We start from the raw sequence: 12,422 nt of genomic DNA, 5'->3' as shown, positions 1-12,422 counted from the left end.
CCTGGAACTGGAGATGATTCTCCTCAAGTTTCAGGGAGGCAGGGAGGCTATTCTTATCGGTAGGCCCCAGCCGAAGAAAGAGATCTACCACCAACTCGTTGCTTGCAGAAGCTACACAAACTACGCCAATGACACCTGGATACTTATTCCACTCTCAGGGAACTGTGACATTGACCTTGCCTTACTCAACAAAATGTATCTCATCATTCAGGCATGGATGGCAGCTCATAGTCTCTGCCTGAATGATGAGAAAACCGAAATCCTAATTGTCTCTGCCTGAATAATGAGAAAACCGAAATCCTAATTCTAGGCGCCCCCACCAACCTGATTAAGCTTGACGCCCAATACTCCTCCTTCAGTATTGAAGGCAAAATTATCAAAACTGCTAAGGAAAGGAAAACATTGGGTTTGTACCTAGATTGCACTATAACCCTTCAAAAACAAGTCAGTGTGATAGCCTCAGCCACGTCCTACACCTGTAAGCTTATTCATGCCTGCAAACCATACCTCTAGGCAAATAGCTGCATTTTACTAGCTAGGGCATTAATCTTGTCTAAACTTGATTACTGCAATGCTTTATAGGCAGGTGCTAACAAACAAATCAAACAAATCATAAATAAACTCCAAATACGACAAAATAATGCTCTCAGAGCCGCCCTGAGTATCCCAAGGAGAAACCACATTTCTGAAAGCAGAAGGAATCACAAATGGCTCTCCATTAAGGACAGGATTCCCCTCAAAATTGTCTCAATCACGCATAAATGCCTCAATAATGCCTCTCCACAGTACTTAAAAGACAAAATCATCACAAGGACGTCATCGCGACCCACGATGGCTGCCAATGCCTTCTGCATCACAGTACCAAGATTCAGCTTAAAAACAGCTGGGGGCAATAGCTTCCCTGTCTTAGCGGCTCAAGCCTGGAATGCTCTCCCCCTCCACTTGCGTTCTACTCAGACCTTTCAAAGCTTTAGGTCCAACACCAAAAAATGGCTAACGATGAATGACACTCCTCACAAAAGAGCCTAGAGTTTTTAGATCATTTTACCTATGCCTCTCTTGATCATGCACTTGTCCATCAACCTCTGTAATTTCTGAGTTCTATTCTCTTCATCTATGTTGCTAACCCTACTTTATCGACTTTTGTCTTTTATTGTATGCATCAAACAGTTTTCTTTTTTGTTGAATTTAAGCTGTCTTGTAATGCGCCCAGTTACCTAAAGGTATGCCGCTTTTTAAATAAATAAAACTAACAAACAAACAAGACTGACCCTGATGGATTTGAAGGCGGATGAGCAAAGAGCTCGAGAAGGAAGAAAAAACATCCTAGCAGTCACTGGGAGCCAGTGCAGAGATTTCAGTCCTGGAGAGATACGATCCCTGGGCTTGAGGCCAAGGACAAGTCTCGCAGTCCTATTCTGGATGAGTTGCAGAGGGCAGAGAATAGAAGCAGGCAGATTTAGAAAGAGGCTGTTGCAATAGTTCAGCCTAGTGAGAACCAGAGCTCTGGAGACAGTGAGCTTCTGGGGGAAGGAGAGGAAAGGAAGAATACCTCTGAGGAGGTGCAGCTGGTAGTGTGACTTCTTACAGACATCAGAGATGTGAAGAGAGAAGGAGAGTGTGGAGTCGAAGATGACCCCGAGGTTTTTAGCCTCACAGGTGAGAGCCGGAAGAGGGCCAAGAGAGGCCGACAAGAGAGTGACAGGAAAGGAAGGAGCGGGTGTGCCGATGAGGAGAATCTCGGTCTTACTGGCATTAAGGCAGATATCATTGGCGGCATACCAGTCCTGGATGATGGACAGACAGTCAGAGATGAGAGAGGGAGAAGAGGTGGCGGAGGGTAGCCCGAAACTGAACTGAGTGTCATCTGCATAGCACTGGAAGTTGGGGCAGAGTGCTGCAATGCGGTGGGCAAGAAGTGCCAGGTATTGGTTGAACAGCCAGGGTGAGAGGTTACACCCCTGGGGAACACCACAGGTAGAGATAGAGAAAGAGGAGAGGAAGGACCCAAGTTGAACCTGGGAGGGTTGATCAGAGAGGAAAGAAGTCAGCCACACCAGGGCCTGACCAGTGATCCCCAGGTTATCACGGAGACCGTTGAGCAGGATGGCATGGTTTACCGTATCAAAGGCAGAAGAGAGATCAAGTAAAATGTGGACAAAGGGGGTGTTGGAATCAAGGTTGGAGAGCAGGTCTTCACGGATGTTCAGGAAAGCAGTTTCCATGCTTCTAGCAGCTCTGAAGCCAGACTGATGATCATGGAGACAGCCAACAGATTCATTGTGGAGATTGATCTGGGAGATGGCCAGCTTTTCCAGGTGTTTGCCCAGGAAAGGAGTGATGGTGATTGGGCGATAGTTAGCCGAGGGTTTCTTAAGAAGAGGGTGCACAAGGGAGTGCTTCAGGCGGGAAGGGAAGACTCCAGTGGTGAAGGAGTGGTTGCAGAAGTCGGCCAGGGCAGGAGCCAGGGAGTCAATGTAGTCCTTGATGGTTTTGGAGGAACAGGGATGAACCTGTTTGACGAGACTTTCATAGATCAGACTTGTCTAGAAACCTCGTCTGGGGAGAACAGGAGAAACGCAGAGAATGAGGGAGGAGAGTTGGCTGAAGAAGGGCCAGCGGAAGAGCAGGGAGTAGAGGCAGGAAGGGCAGAAGAGGAGAAAGAGGACAGGATGTCCTGAGTTTTAAAGACGAAATGAGAAGCCAATGCCATGCAGAGGGCCTGTGAAGGGACAGGAGAGGTAGAGACTGCGGTAGGATTGGCCAGTTACTTGCAGATTTGAAAGAGTTCAGCCAAGTTGTTAGATGCCGCAGAGACACGGGCTTCGATGTGAGCTCTCTTCTTGGTGAGAACAGAGAGCCGGTATTGCCTTTGGAGCAGGCGGCAGGCCAGTTTGTCAGTGGATGTACATGAAGCACGCCATTTCCTCTCAGTCGCCCTGCACTTGCATTTAAGCGTGACGAGGTCTGAGCCATACCAGGAGTTGCACTTGGCTTTGGGCTTCAGGTGGATCTTCATGACAGGGGCCAGAACATCGAGAGTAAAAGATATAGCAGAGTGGAGCATGGAAAGGGCTGTGTCAGGGTGTGAGTCAGCCAAAAGGGGAGAGGGGGGTGATACAGTGCCGGCAAAAGCCTCAACTGACACATGCTTCATGGGTCGGATGACCGAGAAGGTGGGTGGCAGTGATGGAGTTGGCTTGGCCTGAGGGGTAGAGAGGGTGGGGTGGGAGGAAAGGAGAAAGTGATCACTGCAGGAGAGATGATTGGTGAGAGGGATAGAAAGGGAAATGTCTGAGGAGATCAGAACATCCAGGGTGTGCCCTACAGAGTGAGTCAGGCCAGAGAGGAGAATAGAGAGTGAGTGAGAGTCGCAAATGTCGCGAAAGAGTCCAGAGGGAGGACAGGAAGCATCCAAGTGGATGTTGAAGTCTCCAAGAAGGAGGAGGTGAGTGGTCGAGACCAGGAGGGAAGAGGAGAGGGAGAGAGCCTGCAGACGAGGCATTCGAAAGAGGAGTAGGCCTGCGTAGGAATGACAGAGGCAGGAATCCACTCTAGGAAGATCAGGGCTACACCCCCTCTGGAGAGATAGGACCTGGAGGCAGAGAGGATCATGTAGCCGTCAGGGAGGAGAGTGTCAAAGCTCGTGAAAGAGCTGGCTGTGAACCATGTCTCTGTGAGACTGAGGACATCGAGGTCAAGTTCCTCCAGAAGGCGGCAGATGTCAGAGGAGTTTTTGACAGCTTAGCGAGTGTTTAGAGTGGCAATATAGAGAAAGTTGCCGTCCTTGAAAGACTTCCCGGGGACAGGTACAAATCAGAGGTACACCCTGCGGAGGTGTAGAAGAAGCCTGGGGGGCGTGGGGCAGAAAGGGAAGGAGGGGAGGGCAAGGTAGCCATGGAGGAGGCAGCAGGGGGAGGCGAGGAAGCAGTGGAGGGGGGAGAGGGGACAGCGGGAGAAGAAAGGAAATTGATGAGTCGCTGGAAGCGTCTATCGAAGAGGAGAAGGTTGGCCTCAGGGCCTTGGACCAAGACGGTACCATTCACATAAACATTAATGATGACCTTAGAGGAGTGGAATGAGGACAGGAGGGCCTCCCACCATGTGCCACCATTAATGGGGCAGAAAGAGAAGGGAGAGAGAGCACAGAGACCATATGAAGAGTTCATAGGTCTGGCGAGGGAACGACAAAGAGGATGTCTGTGAAAGTTTGCCTGGAGGATGCACTGGTATGGGTGTCAGTGATAGGGAGGCCTGGTTGGAGACCAGGATGTCCTTTTTAAACTTCTTCCTACCAGAGTTTGTGAGGAGAGCAGGATAGTCGATAGAGAAGCAGTTAGAGAAAATAGGAGAGACAGAGAGCACCATAGAGTAGGTAGGGAGAGTATAGAAGAAGAAGGGAGAGAGAAGGGTAGAACACTAGGGAAGGACACAGGGGAGGGTGCAAGCAGGCGCGACAGAGGCGAGACAAGTTGAACAACTGGACAAGACGACAGACACTCAGATGTAAAATACTTTCACAATGCAATTTTAAATACTTTCACAATGCAATTTTTTAAAACAGGAGATAAATACACCCAAGTTTGAGAGTTTGCTAAATGGTCAGGTTTGCAGGGCAGAGTGAGGTTCTGAACCAACTCCTGCCTCACATAGTCGCAGATGGTTGACGGCTGGCAACTGGCTTCCCCTGGGGACACATGCAGACACTGGCTGGAGCTGCCTCAGTTGGAGCCGCCCTTTGCCTTGGGGCCCTTAGCCGCAGGGGCTGCCAGGCAGAGGGCTGCCCTAGGGAGTTCAGTGATGACCACCAAGCCACCAATCGGAAGGGGAGGGTGTCCTCGGGTGCCTGAATGGCAAGTGGCGACAGCGAGGCAGGCGAGCGCAGGACTCGGTCCTCGCTCAAGTTTGCAGGAGAAACAGCCAATGAGGGAGGAGGGGGTGGGAACAAGGGGAGAGGGCAGGAAACACGGAAAGGAAAGGTGCAGGGACAGAGAGAGTGCGAAAACGGCGCTCACACAGCAAACAAAGGAACACAAAAACAAGTTAAGGCACAAAATACAGTTTAGGAGGGAGCTGTATGCAGTAGATGCCTACCTCTGGTGCCTTGATGGCAAGTGGCGACTGCGAGGCAGGCGAGCGCAGGACTAGGTCCTCGCTCGAGTTTTCAGGAAGAAACAGCTAATGGGGGACGAGGGGGTGGGAACAAGGGGGAGAGGGCAGGCACCACGGAAGGGAGAGGTGCAGGGACAGAGAGAGAGAGCGAAATGGCGCTCACACGGCAAACAAAGGAACACAAAAACAAGTTAAGGCACAAAATACAGTTTAGGAGGCCCCTGTATGCAGTGGATTCCTACGTCGGGTGCCTGGATGGCAAGTAGCGACTGCAAGGCAGGCGAGCGCAGGACTAGGTCCTCGCTCGAATTTGCAGGAGAAACAGCTAATGGGGGACGAGGGGGTGGGAACAAGGGGGAGAGGGCAGGCAACACGGAAGGGAGAGGTGCAGGGACAGAGAGAGAGAGCGAAACGGCACTCACACGGAAAACAAAGGAACAAAAAAACAAGTTAGGGCACAAAATACAGTTTAGGAGGCAGCTGTATGCAGTCGATGCCTTCCTCTGGTGCCTGGATGTCAAGATTGAGAATGTGCTGTGTGGGATTTGGTATATTAGTACTAATGTGCAGCATTGAAGGTAAACAAACGGGGTTAGATTTGAGGGCTGCAGGCCTTAACATATGAACATTACAGCATTTGTGAAACAGCTTTGCTTGCAAGGGTTAGATTCAGCAGAAATTAAAGGCTGAACAGCCAGTTTTCAAGGTGAAATGTGCAATGTAGCAAGATGACAGGCCTTGGAAAAATGAATATGGTCACTGTTCAGTCAGAAGCACAGGAAGAGAGAATGACTGGTCGGCAGGGATGCAGCTTGCCAAAGACCAGAGGGCTTAGCTGGAAAATTACATGAGATATTGCAGGAAGGGCTAGAATTTTCTCTGTCACGTGTTAACGTTGGGAGTGACACAAATGGCTGAAGATGAAGGATGTGAGATCGACAGGTGGGTAAAGTGTGCAGGATCCATATGTGATATAGGAGGTGTCACATCAGACATCTGCAACCCCTCACTAACCACAGAAGCCGAAGGGAGAACGACCCTCCCACCTTGGTTGTGCACAGGTCCCTGATGTCTAGTAAACAGAGAACATGAGAACGCCAATGGGGGGAAGAGGGTTAGGGAGAGGTTGGGAATGGGTAAGGGGAGTTTTGGATTACCAGAAAGAGGGTTTACAATGCATAGTTTGATGGCTCTGGGGGAATATTGGGAAAGAACCATGCGACTTCCACACAGCCAAACACTCTCTTATGTGAATCAAAAGCCTAATGATCCAAGACCTGTCTACTCCCTGCAACTTGCCTTCTAACTACACATACTTGAACATAGATGCACATGAGGAAGCTATAAAAATACATGTTGGAGAGCAACATTAAGCCATGCATGGTGAACACACAAAGCACATGAAACACATGGAACAAATAAGCCAGTAAACATATATAGAAATCACAAATTGCTTATTCATCTGGTAAGCCCAATTGCTGTCCTGTTGCTTCACAGGACTAATACATGCCCAGCCCTAAGGTTCTTCTCATGTACCTGGAGGCAAAAAGCAGAAATTAGGGCTAGGTTTACTGTGAACGCTATTCAGTGTCACCATGTTTCATCACAGGAGTAAATGAGAGAACACAGTGTTCACATTGTTCCCGGTGCTCCCGCTCTCGAAACCCTCTCACCACTCCTCTCTCTTGGACTGACCACTTTCTGCTCTCCTCACACTTGACACTCTCTGCCCCACAGTTGAAGCCTACCCCAGCACTGCCACCAACCTTCTTGGCCATCCGGCCAAAGAAGCGTGTGTCAGTGGAGGCCTTTGCTGCTACTTTCTCTCATCCAACTCCTGTGGCTGACCCACATTCTGTCACAGCCCTCTCTAGCCTGCATCTTCCTATCGCTAACACTCTAAATGTCCTTGCCCCTGCCATGAGAATCCACCTGAATCCCACTTCCAAGTGCAACTCTTGGGGTGGCTAGGTCGCAGTCATACCAAAAGGCAGGTGTAGGATGGCCAAGAGGAAGTGGAGGGCATCTGGCACATCCTCTGACAAACTCTCCTGTTGCCTGCTCCATAGGCAATAAGGCTCTCTGTACTGTCCACGAAAAGAGCCTACATCCAAGCCAGCATCTCTGTGGCCTCTAACAACATGGCCAAACTCTTCACAATCTGCAAGGAGCTGGCCAATCCTGCTGCAGTCTCCACCTCACCTGTTCCCTCCATGGTCCCCTGCATGGCTCTGGCATTTCACTTCTCTGCTAAAACTCAGGACATCCTGTCCTCTCTCTCCTCCTCTCTTTCCTATTCCTCTCCTTCTACCTCTCATGACCCTTCTGGCTGCCTCTACCTCTCCTATTCCCTTCTCCTCTTTTTCTGTCATCAGTCCTCATGACGTTTCTAGACAAGTCCGATCTACGAATGTGTCATCCAAGCAGGTGCTCCCCTGCTCCTCCAGAACCCTCAAGGACCACATTGACACCCTCGCTCCCACCATGGCTCATTTCTGCAATCATTCTTTTGCCACTGGAACTTTCCCCTGCCCCCTTAAGAACTCCCTTGTGCATCCCCTCATGAAGAAACCAACCGCTGATCCTTCCTGTCTGGAAACTATCGCCTTATCTCTATCACTCCTTTCTTGGGCAAACTCTTGGAAAAGCTGGCCATCTCCCAGCTCACATTCCACACTGAATCTGTTGGTTGTCTCCATGACCATCAGTCTGGCTTCAGAGCGACCAGAGGCACAGAAATAGCTCTCCTGAACAATCGGGAAGACCTGCTCACTACTATTAATTCTAACCTTCCTTCTGTCCTCATCCTCATTGATCTTTTCTCTGCTTTCGACATGGTCAGTCATGCCATTCTGATCCATCGTCTGCATGAGAACCTGGTCAGCACTGATCAGGCTTGCACCTGGTTGATTTCCTTCCTCCTGGACCGTCCCTTTCAGGTCAAACGGGGGCCCTTTCTCTACACCACCTCTCTCTCCACATGTGGTGTTCCCCAGTGCTCCAACCTCTCTCCCTGGCTTTTCAGACTCTACATGGCCCCTTTGGCCCACCTCATCTCTACCTTCTCCTATAACTATCAGTTTTATGCGGATGCCACTCAGATCTTCACCTGCAACAATCTCTGCATCAATGCCAGAAAGACAGAGATCCTCAATGCCAAGGTGGTCTGTTACAAATGTCACTATACTAACTCTAGATACCACTATTAGAAAATGTGTTTTTGCTGGACTTCTTAACTTTTGAGTTTTTCAATTTGCTTTAAGTTCATGAGGTGTCTTGCGGAAAGAACCCATCACATATATTTCTTTGTGTTACCAAATTTCTTTGATTAAAAAATGTGTTTTTACTTTGCCTACTCTTTGGAAAATAATGTTTGTTCTATGTGATTCCTAGATAGATAAAACAGATAATCTATCACGATATTCTCTCCTTTTGTCCCTGACCCAAGTGCAAGGTGGACTAAAAGTGGGGTAATTGAGCTCTTTTGTGTGTTTTTTGACACTTCACAACTTAGTCCCTACTCCAGCTCAATCCCCCTTTAACAAAAAATTGGGACTCAACCCTTTTTTACACCTGAATGACACAAGGCCTAGTAAGATTGTTTGTTTCATCCTCCCTATGAAACTACCTTGTCTTGTCGCGCCTAGAAACACTTGTGTACAGGCACGTTATAAATAACTCATCATATCATCATATCATTATATCATATCATATCAATATCAAAACATGCGGAACAAACAAAATGGAATTTTCCTGCACTTCCACACTGCTGTACTTATCTTTGTCTCGGGGAGCCCCGTGGCATCCCCAAGCGAGCTGTAGAAGTCGGGAAAATCAGTATCGGGCTCAGCATCCCGAGTTTCGTTATGCTGTACTCAGGCAAGCAGGGAACTCCTGCTGCTGTCACCGCCGCGGCCCAGGCAACAGAGGACTCTGTATACGTCGCTGCCACTGCCCGCAGTCCACTTCACCTTCTGCAGTTGTTCACTGCACCCTGCCTGTGCTCTCAACAGTCAAAACAATCAGCACTGAGCACCGAGCATGGGCAGGTGCAGATTATTTTAAACCCTGGTGGAACATGCTGAATGCACGTTGCAGGCAGGGATCATGGGCAATGTAGTTTTCAGCTCTCCTGTGCCCCCACAGCCCACAGACCCTCACAGTATCTCCTCTCCTAGGGCCCTGCCAGGGGCCTGGTTTATCTGGATATTTCTTGTGAAACATCTTTATCAACCTTGGTGCATGCACATCCTCTGCCGGCTCCCAAGAGCGATCCTCAGGTCCATAGCCAACCCAATCCACCAGGTACCACAAGCATCTATGGCGTGTCTTAGAATCCAGTATACTTCATACTTCTTATTCTTCCTGCGTTCTTTCAGAACAATAGGTCGTTTCTTGGGCTGCGTACCAGGGGCTGCAGGTTTAATTAAAGATACATGAAATACAGGATATATTCTCAGGGTACCAGGCAATTTTAGTTTCACATCTGTGTCAGATACACTTTTAACCACTACATATGGTCCTATGAATCGAGGCAAATGTTTTCATGCCCGTACTATACGTATGTTCTGGGATGAAAGCCACACTTTGTCTCCTGCCACATACTTGGGAGATCTCTGTCTTAGTTTATCAGCATACCACGTGTATGTCGCTTTAACCTTTTCCAGTTTTTGAGGTGCTTTTTGCCTGATGCTTGAAAGTACCTGTTTGCGCTGCATGAGTGTTTGCATGTTAACTGTTGCTGGAACAGGTTTGGAAGCATATTTTATTCATGGGCATATAGACACATGCTGGATGACATTCCCAGGCAAGCGTGTTCTGTGTTATATTGTAGGTAAACTCATCTACCCAAAGAAAATTTACCCAGGAACTCATTGCATCAGCTAGCAAGCACTGCAAATATGGCTCCAGAGTTTGATTCACCCGTTCGGTTTGCCCATCTGTCTGTGGGTGGTAACATGTATAAAAGTATTACACCTCTGAATATAACCATGCACTTGTGTGGTCATACCAGGCCAGCAAATGTATTTACCCAGCATCTGCAGAGTCTTGCGTTTCCCTGCATGCCCTGCTAAGAGGGATTTATGGCACCATAGCATTGCTTTATCTCTCAATCTTGTGATTGGAAGAAATAGCCTGCCAGCAGGATAGGGTAACCCATTGCGTATTGACCTAAGAGAGTCCTGAGTCATCCACTCTTGCAATTCTTTCTTTTTGAAATAACCCTGTAGCTCTTCTAACAGACCTTGCGTAACTGCTCCTACAATACTGTCTGCCTGTATTTTGGGTTGAGATTCTTGTGCAATCATCTCAGAGGCTTGCTGTCTGGTTAGTGCATCTGCCTTCCCAATCCTGGTCCCTGGCCTGTAAGTGATGACAAAGTCAAACTCCTCAAAATACTGAGCTCAACGTAATTTCCTCAAGCTCAGAGTCTTGGTGGTTTTCATATATGGCAAATTCCGGTGATCAGTTAACACCGTAATTTGATGTTGAGAACCCATAAGGTAATGCCTCCACTCTTGGAAGGCCGCTCAAATGGCCAGTAATTCCTTATCCGTGATAGAATAGGTCTGCTCACAGGTAGTCAGTCTGCATGAAAAGAATGCAATTGGGTGCAAGACCCCCCGCCTGATCCCTCTGCAAGGGAACTACCCCCAATGCCACATTAGATGCGTTAGTTTCCACTTGAAATTATCTCTCAATGTTTGCATGCTGTAGAATGGGTGCCCTTGTAAACACCCCTTTGAGTTCTTGAAATGCTGACTCTGCATCCATGTCCCACTTGAATTGACTTGCCTTTCGGATCAAATGAGTAACAGGTGTGATAATCTGGGAGAATTGCCAATGAATCTCTGATAAAAGTTTGCAAATCCCAGGAAAGATTGCACCTCTTTTCTACTCTGTGGGAATGGCCATTCTGTAACAGCTTGTACCTTCTTCCTGTCCATCACAATGCCTTGGGGAGTAAGAATGAACTCTAAAAATGCCACCTGAGCAGCGTGAAACACACATTTCCCAGGTTTTGCATATAATCAGTGTTCCCTTAGCTGTTGCAAAACAGCCTGAACGTGCTGGACATGCTCCTTCCCGGTTTCGGAATAGATCAGGATATCATCAATATAGACTATCACAAAGATTTCTATGTAGTCCCGTAATACATCCTGCATGAAATGTTGCAATGTCACTGGAGCGTTACACAACCCGAACTGCATCACCCATTATTCAGACAAGCCAAACTAAGTCCGGAATGCTGTCTTCCATTCATCCCCAGTCTAAAATCTGATCAAATGATAAGCTCCCCTGAGGTCTAGTTTTGGTCGCTGATTTTACCTGGTCCAACAAAACTGATATCAAGGGTAAAGGAGATCTGTTTTTAATGGTCACCTTATTCAAGGCTCTGTAGTCTATGCATGTTCTCAGGATGCCTTCTTTTTTAGGAACAGAAAACAAAGGAGATGACACTGGAGACTTAGACACCCCGATAAATCCACAAGCTAGCATCTCATCCAGATACTTTCGGAGATTTTGGTTTTCTTGTTCAGTAAAGGCATAGATCCGACTACATGGTAACTTGGCATTTATTTATTTGTTTATTTCTACATTTATATTGCGCACCAAGCCCTGAGGAATCGTGGCGCATTCCTTACAGATACATATGTTACGCAATTACATAGATTTGAAACAGTACCACAGGTTCATTGAAGTGCAGCACAGAAGTACAGGCATAAGGACATACAGCATTACTGTGTCTCCTGTGTGAGGAGCCACGTTTTTACATTTTTTCTGAATTTGAGGTAACACGGTTCTGATCTTAAGGTTAATGGTAGAGTATTCCAAAGTTTTACTGCCAACACAGGGAAACTATTGCCCCATGCCTTCTGGAGCTTAAACCACCTGGGGATCTTAAGGCAATGTGATTGTGTGGACCTTGCTTGATGTTCTGAGATATTTAGTGAGAATGTGTCCGTCAAGTTTTTAGGCGCTATATTCGCGAGACACTTATGGGTCAGTGATAAAGTTTTAAACGTGATTCTATGATTGACTGATAGCAAGTGCATATTGTGTCTCAGATCTGATATGTGGTGAGATCTAGGATATTAATTGCAGATCTTAGTGCATTATTTTGGAGTATTCCCCATTCCCTTAGCAGCTTCTTCACACCAACAAAAGTATGTCTCTCCTGTTCCACTGCCAGCGCGTAGTCAGGGAAAATACTGACCACGTTAGAACCCATCTTCAATTCCTGTTTCTCTCGTGCAGCCTTCAAAGCCAGATCTCTATCCCTGTAATTCATTAGGCGTACAATTACT

The sequence above is a fragment of the Ambystoma mexicanum genome (assembly GCF_040938575.1).
Source record: "Ambystoma mexicanum isolate Mex_15411 chromosome 12 unlocalized genomic scaffold, UKY_AmexF1_1 Mex_chr12_unloc.1, whole genome shotgun sequence".
NCBI lineage: Eukaryota > Metazoa > Chordata > Amphibia > Caudata > Ambystomatidae > Ambystoma > Ambystoma mexicanum.
The sequence above is the reverse complement of the archived record's forward strand: the minus strand, read 5'-3'. Positions refer to the sequence as shown.